This window comes from Megalops cyprinoides, chromosome 22 (assembly GCF_013368585.1).
Source record: "Megalops cyprinoides isolate fMegCyp1 chromosome 22, fMegCyp1.pri, whole genome shotgun sequence".
NCBI lineage: Eukaryota > Metazoa > Chordata > Actinopteri > Elopiformes > Megalopidae > Megalops > Megalops cyprinoides.
This window is the reverse complement of record NC_050604.1, coordinates 24,333,056-24,341,203: the sequence shown is the minus strand read 5'-3', so window position 1 is coordinate 24,341,203 and position 8,148 is coordinate 24,333,056. Positions and strand designations below refer to the sequence as shown.

Genomic DNA, 8,148 nt, shown 5'->3' with positions numbered 1-8,148 from the left:
CTTCTGTTCTTTTGTGCTGGAAGTCACAAAGAGCGTTGCTAAATGAATGTAATGTAATGTAATGTAACTAATGAATGGTCAAACACAGTTTTGTCCCTGCTACCTACTGTAAATAAAGTGACAAATAAAAATGTCTTTAATAATACTCTTTTTGAGTCAACAAGTAAGCGTGCATTGTGTTCAAGTTAACAGTGCAGACTTTAGCAGAGGGCAGTTCAAAACCTACAAAAATTGTTGTTCTTTAGACTAGAGCCGTCAGATCCAAACAACACGGAGGCTATTAATCCAATGACGGCTTCAGAGGGGATTCATGTTTATAATGAACCTAGAATAAATCCTATTGAAACAAGGACAGGAAAGGAGGTGCCACACTAAGCGAACTCCAGTGATTATTGGCTGATTCCTAGACAAACGCTGATGACATTTCTAGGAGGGGACCCCTTGATTTAATTACCCAGTTTTTCCTGCTAATCTGTTTTTGTTAAAACCCCAAGAAACAGCAAATGGAAACAATCGCAAGAGCTTTTACAGGTCAAAGTACCAGACGCGCAACACCCAGTCAGAGAACGGCCCCAGATGAACCCCCGGGGTGTAACACCAATTATCTTTCAAATAGCAGACAAAATAGATGTTTCCTGACGATAGGAGCAAAAAATACACTGCTGGCCATTAAAACATGTCCGTTCATTGTACCACATTTATAATATAACTGAAAATCTGACCAAAATATTCTTAATTGATGGTGTTACAGCAAAGATGCTCATGCAACAAGCTGGAAGGTCAGGCAATGCATAAGTAATTCAGCTTTTTGTTTGCATTAAAACATTTCTTTTTCCTTAAAATTCATAGTGTGTAGATTCACACCTGCCTTTGTGCTCAATAAACAAATAAATAAATAAAAAATAACTGATCAATGTCATCCCAAAACCATTCCATGCACTTATTTTTTGTAACTGGGGTCATTTAAATGTCCTGCATTTTACATGTCAGGTGCAAATCTGCATGCAGTGAAACATTAATCTTAAATTAAACCTTAAATGGAATATTTTAAACACTTTCTTTAAAAAACAGTGGGAATTCCTTGCACAACCACTTTGGCAAAAAGGTGTATTTTTGTTTGTTTAAGTGTTGGTGTGTCCTTCGGTTTTGTGACATTCTGTCCCTTTGATTTCCTGGTGCATTTGGCACGGTCCACATGTGATGAATGTCAGGCGTCATTTTCAGTTATTTCCAAAAGAAGAGCAGATTGCGCCAGTATCTACAGGCAAAATGTATCGCGCACTTACGTTCTTTAGTTAATCAGTCACCTTGATAAAGACGGTCAGTCGACTCTGATCACTGAGAGAGAGAGAAAAAAAATGGCATGCCACGTCGTCTTGAGGCCTGGCCCAATTTTTCTACCCTGTAATAAGAGCAGGCCGATACTCTAATCAACGCAGTTTTAAAAGAAAGATTGATGTTTGAGGATTATAACAGCCTGCCGGCAGACGACGGTTGATTTCTGATTCTTGAACCAGCCAGTGATGGATGGTCACTGAGAAGCGGGTTTGCTTTGCCAACAGCTCTCTGTAATCTGCAGGAAAGAACTGACAAAGAGCTCTTTGTATGGCTAGTCTGTTGTTACCACCACCAATTAAGAGAACTATACACTTTTCATCGGTGCACTTCAGCTCTCCCTACGTTATGTGGCGCTTGCCCGTGGATATGGAGCCGACGGTATGTTGAATAACGCCTGAAATAATACTTGCGAAATTCGAGAGAAAAAAAAAATCGCTTCTAAGACGTGCAAATTCAGCTTTACCGAAATGTAAACAGTCGGTTTTTACGTTGTAGTTTGGCGTCAAATGACATACATTTCGCGTTCGCTACCGGTAACACAATAAATAAAAAGATATAATTGGAATTGTGAACGTGCAAACGGGACAGCGAAGCGCGACTCCACAACCGCAACCAATGCACATGTATGTTTTCAAGACATACGACCACACTGGGTTGGTCTTTCGCAGGAGCGTCACGGCTTCTCATATTTATTCAGCGAGTAGGCAGCGACAACGGGGAACTGGCTTCTTCTGGTTTCACGGCACACATAAATACAAAGCGGAGCCGGAGACAAGAGGAAAACACAAAGGAAACGGGAGCCGTACGGACGCTTTATGCTGAAGACGATCGGAGTCAGGTAACAGGCATTTTCAGCAGAGCATGTAATATTTCGAGTTTTTGCACTCACGGTCGGCGGCTTTTTGGTGCGATTACATTAGACAGCTAAAGCCGTAAACATTGAGCAAGTAAACACAGCCGACTTGAGGCTGACAGCGCGCAATAACCTATTAGTTGCACTGTTATTTAACGGCGGTACATGAATTGTCTCGTGACATTAATGTGTTTTCTATCATCTTCGTTCAACTGCCGTTAATCTAACAATAGCATTTGTGCTAATATAACGGATAGTACACATTGTGCCCTCTTTCTTGTCTGTTCTTTACCAGTCCAATTTGATAGAGAGCGATATATTGCGCATATTACGCGAAAAGAACACATTCCCTATTTTCGTTTTTATCGATGTGATAAATACATGTTATCGAGTTTGACACAGATGTTTTGAACTGGGGACTGTCGTGTAATTGCGCAATAGGACGCTTCAGTGCGGTTCATCTTTTAAAAATCTCTGTTAGTAGTGCCACACTGGCATTCTCGCTCCTTTACGTGGCAGTGATCATACAGCTGTGACACTCTTTAACTCCGTGAACTGGAGCGCACGGACTTCCTTAAACGTGGTGCGCACAGGCGAAACTTGAGGCAACTCTAAAACGCCGGGTGATGCGGTTTTGTGTACGCGAAGTGAAGAAAACAGTCTTCTCACCGCTAACTCAACACTTTTCCAAAGGATGTTCCGTTAAAAAAACTGCAATCGATCGAGAAAACAAACTGCTTCAAAATAATATATATAAAATATATAATCTGTTTTTAATATTTTCCGTTTAACTTTAAACAAAGACGTGGTGAAATGAATACAGTCCCAAATAGTATACATCAATCCTTTGTGTGACGGGAGGTGCTTTTTGGAAACAAAGCACATCGCAGTTTTTCACCAGGTTTATGTGTTTTTTTTTCTTCTTTTTCGGGGGGGGGGGGGGGGGGGGGGGGGGGTACAGTTCTACACATGTACCTGTTGAAACCTGAAACGAACCAAGCCTGATCCTGTGGTGTTGTAATTGCATCATCATTTCGGCGCTGAAGGAGAGCATGCCTTACACACTATCACTGAATATGAGTGTGTGGTGTGACTAAAATGAGCCTAAAAAGAGCAATACCATTACTCATCGCTGGTACCATGTCAAACGTCAGACAGCTGTTTTTCACCACTGGATACGTTGGTCGCGTTTTTTTTTCTTTCGTCAAGGCGAAAATGTACCCAGACGTCTTAACGAAGGGGAGGACAGTCTCAGAACGGTTTACATTTGCCGTTCTCGCTTGGGCACTGTGCTCCTGTTTACGTGGTGAACCGGTCACAACGACTTCCAGATATTTGACACTGGCGGGGAACGTCTAAAGATGAGAGCCCTGGATATGTTCCCCGGAACAGAGCCACGGGAGGAGGCGTGGAATGTTTTGGCTCTGGCCGAGCGCCACGGTCTGTCTTAAAGCTGAAAGTGTTCGGAAGTGAGTTGTCACGTTAGCACGTTAATGCACGTGTTTGGGTTGGTAATTTAAAGTGTGCGTCCATGGTTTGAAATCAGCTGTGAACGGCCTCTTCGGAACACAGACGCTGACAGACGGGCCTTTAACCTCACTTGCCCCCCCCCCCGTCACAAAGGACAAGCCCGTGGAATGGGGAGCTGTTTCTAGGTCGTGCGTAGTCTCTCCGTCAGACGCACTCTTTGAAGGAAAGGTGTGACATGTGGCGTGTGCATTAAGCGGCAGAGGATAATGGCAGGATGAGAGGGGCCGGTGTCCATAGAGAACTTTGGCTGCAAGGCAGATTAAGCCTCCTTTTTGGCAGATACCGACGCCATTCTCAAATTCCTCTCTCAAAACTTGAGTCTGCAAATCCCGTCATGCTAGCCAGTCCGCAAATCAGCCTCCACATGAGCGAATTCGACTTTGTTATTTTCATCGAGATTTGCTGAAGGCAATAGTTGCAGATTCTACTTTGTATTGAAGTGTGTGTCAACAGAGGGATCATCAGCAGGGTAACAGGTGCATTCTTTTATGTGAAAGTGAGCGTATTTAATCAAACATGGAATTCCACATCAAAGCCAAACTACAGTCAACTCCATCAGCTGCCACCGTGCGCACTCGCAAGGGATAGCGTTTCTTGGATGTGAAAATGCAATGTGATTTGCTGTTTTCGGTATGTTCTCGTTTTGGCAAAGGCGAGAGACTTTGTGGAAGGGAATTAGGTTGGAACGGGGGAGGAGATGTTTTGATATATTCATATGTATACATACACATATTTTTGCATATGTATACATATGCATATGTATACATATAGTTACTTATAGAATATTAGACAACGTCAATTTCTAACACATTTCTAGCAGTCCGGTTTTATGTGCCGTAAATGTTGGCCCACGTTAGCATATGCTGCTTTTATTTTGGATGGCATGTTTAACCAAGTATTGACACATGCACCTCCCGCACCTGTATGACCACACATTTCCATGGAAACAATCACAGGTAATACGCAGTGGATTGAAATGGGACAGGACTTCCATGGAAACACTCCTCCATGAAGTCCGCACAGGAAGAGGGTGTTTTATAATGTTGGTCCCTGAAGGGGTGTCCAGGTGTGTTTTCCAGAGTGCAGGAGTCTGTTCAGCATCACGCACACTTGCAGTGGCAGTACAGCTCACCAGATGGACTCATCTCCTCCATCCAGACCCTGCTTGTTATTAATAACCTAAGAACTGTGGAGCTGAGATGTCTTTAAACCAAAAACATCTTTTTTTATTTCCCATCCTAAAGCTCTTATCCAGGGATGATTTATGTTGCACATTACATCACGTTACACACGTTTAAGCAACGCTCTTTGTGACTCCCAGCACAAAAGAACAGAAGTGTACCCTTTCAAACTGAATGAGCAACAGTGTCAGACCAGGCCAACAACACTCCCAGACCAGTGAGTGTGAGCATAACACCATTCAAGCCCGACTGGTACACACTGTTCATGTTATTGCAGTGGCTGAGGTCATGCATGTCACCCAAAGGCTTAAGGGAAATGGCCCCTGCTCTTGGTTTCAAACCCGCAGCTCTTGGGTGACGAGCTCAGCTGACCACTGTGCTACAGTTTGGGCTCAGTGGTTGAGAGGTCTACTAACCTCCATTTCACCGCCACGAGGCTCCCTGGGGACTGATTTACCATAAGCCACAAACAGGCGCCCTTTTCTGCTCTGGGGTCAATGGGAAATGTGTCAGACGCCCAAATAAGGAAACAGGGTGATGTCACTCCTTCCGGGGCTCTCTGTGTGATTTCATTGGCTGGCTTTGGGTGTGCATGCATATATGATACGGTCATGCAATGGAAAATCAGAGCGACTTTGCCAGCAATGTTGCCTTTGAGTGGCGGTTTGATGGTTGTCAGATGTACCATTGAAACACATCTTACTCTCACACAGTGAGCTCATTTTTTGCTGTTGTTTGCAGTGAGAGCCTTTATAAGATTTTTCAGGTTTTTATCATGGATGGATATTCATATTTAAAATGCATATCACATTTTTATTTTGTTGTCGGTTTGTCACAGTTTTTTCATTTAGGTTTCTGTAGCTCTTTTTTCAGGTCTTGCATGCATAATTTAACTGTCTTAATTGGAGATGCTCTGTGAGTTTAGAGTAAAACCGTAGTCAGTGTTCCCATTACATAATGAACTTCCTATTGGGTTTGGGACATTGTCCTATTGAAATGAACACTCTTCTGCTCAGATTATTAAATATGAGACCAGAAGGGGTTGCATTTTATGGTCATGATGGTACAGTAAGTTTATATTCTGGACCAGAGTCTAGTTGTCTTAAAGCTCAAGTTGCTGTCATGTAATGTAATGGAACAAAGACACCAAGTGTAGCCACACTGTATTTCCAGGCTACTGTCAGAGTGTCAGTTTTGAAGCATGAAATACACCGTTCTGCATTATAAGACCTGATCTCCCTGTGCGGTGCAGTGGTCTGGTTTTAAAACATACGCTATTAAATAAATGTGAATGGACAGAATCAGCTAAAAAAAAAAAAAAAGAAACGTAAGAGAGAAAAAAAAAAACACACCGTGAGAGATCGGCTGTTTTGTTCTCGCTACAACTCAGCGGTTAAAACCGAACCACAGAAAGTGGGCCTCCGTCACCAGGGCAAATCGGAGGGCATTAATAGGCTTTTCAGAGCACTCCTGTTAGAGAGTGCAGCGCTTTTTAGGTCAGCCAAACAGTTGCTGACAGGATTAATGCAAAAAAAAAAAAAAATTAACCTGGTTGTTGCCCGGCTTGAAGCTTGAGGAGGGCATTTGCTGTTACCAGGTAGTGGTGAAACTATATTTAAATCTGGCCATTTATTAAAATATTAAGCCATGAGGGGTGTATTTACCCTTAACACCACAGAGGCCCCGAGTGATGGGGCTGCACCAACTTGTCCTAATAAATGTACAATCACAGGTGCAGCCTCTTAGTCAGACATAAATGCCTAATCCGTGTATTCGTTTTTTCTCCTTTTCAGCACTCGGTTCACAGGCCTTAATCCAGCCTGCTATGTGGTTAATTTTGACCCGAGAGTGGTTGTTTCCTTGCATTGCGTTATGGGCTTTAGGGGGTGTGTGGTAAATTCACCCACTTTGAGATACCTGCTGTGTTTATGACCTGGCAGACCATGCAGAAACCTGGATACAGGGAGGGTGACTGTGGGGCAGAGCTGAGGAGCAGGCCTTGTAACTAGAAGGTTGCAGGTTCAGTTCCCCAGAAGAGCACTGCTATTGTAACACAGGACAAGGCACTCAGCCGGAATTTCCTCAGCAAATATCCAGCCACGCGGAATGGATCGCATGTAAACCGTGATGCGCCACTGTGCAAACTCTGTGTCTCCCGAGCAGTGAGCTGAGAAACGCAATGTAACATGCAAACATGTGCCGTCTCGAGTGTCGTGTGGCACCGCCGTTGTACGCATGGCAACCGGCGCTCATAGTCTCAGGTTAACAGTCTGGTGAGGACAATGTGTACTCACAGCACGGATCCTCTGTGCATTCATCAAGTTCACACTTTCACCCTTGTCTGAGGTAAAGTGTACATGATTTCCTTTTTCATGTGCCTCAATGTGTGCAGGCATGTATCTGGTGTTGCTAGGCGATGGGTTGGAGGGGGCATAATTTGTTACATGCAGGAAGCAGAGTAGCACATGTCACATGCTTTCCAAAGGTAGGCGCTGTTCTGAGAAAGGGGTGGCGTGGGGCAGGATAGTTTAGTCTGCTGTCTGATGAAATCCTGTCTCTCGCTCTCCTCTCTCGATACCTTTCTTCCGATGTCTGCTTTTCGTCAGACGGCACTCTCCCCTTGGCCCGCGCCCTTTGTTATTCTCTCTGCTCCGTGCTGAGCGCCCGGCCGAGGAGCTGTGAGTTTCCGCCGGGGTGTGAGGCATGGCCCGTTTTCGGCTCAGATCGGTACATCACGTGCATTGCCTGGTGCCTCTCCTTGGCAGACACGTTTACCCAGAGTGACTTGTGTAACTTGTGTGTCACATATTTCCCCCTCATCCAGCTGCATGTTTTGTGTAGAAATATGATCTAAGGAGCTTGCGCAAGGGAAGCCGAGCACTCAGACCTGTAGTTCTCTAATAGACCTGTAGCTTTTAGGTAATGCACCCAGTTCTCTAATAGACCTGTAGCTTTTAGGTAATGCACCCAGTTCTCTAATAGACCTGTAGCTTTTAGGTAGTGCACCCAGTTCTGTAATTGACCTGTAGCTTTTAGGTAATGCACCCAGTTCTCTAATAGACCTGTAGCTTTTAGGTAATGCACCCAGTTCTCTAATAGACCTGTAGCTTTTAGGTAATGAACCCAATTCTGTAATAGACCTGTAGCTTTTAGGTAGTGCACCCAGTTCTGTAATTGACCTGTAGCTTTTAGGTAATGCACCCAGTTTTCTAATAGACCTGTAGCTTTTAGGTAATGCACCCAGTT

At 44.0% G+C, this 8,148-nt stretch overlaps 1 protein-coding gene across 1 annotated transcript in view; it reads left to right on the top strand.

Annotated features, from left to right (window-relative positions):
• The first annotated feature begins 2,053 nt into the window (after positions 1-2,053).
• smox (spermine oxidase) overlaps positions 2,054-8,148 on the top strand; it is a 19,443-nt gene continuing 13,348 nt past the window's right edge. Inside the window, exon 1 of the mRNA XM_036516461.1 lies at positions 2,054-2,176. The gene's annotated coding sequence lies outside the window, so the exon portion shown is untranslated. The remainder of the gene's footprint in view (positions 2,177-8,148) is intronic.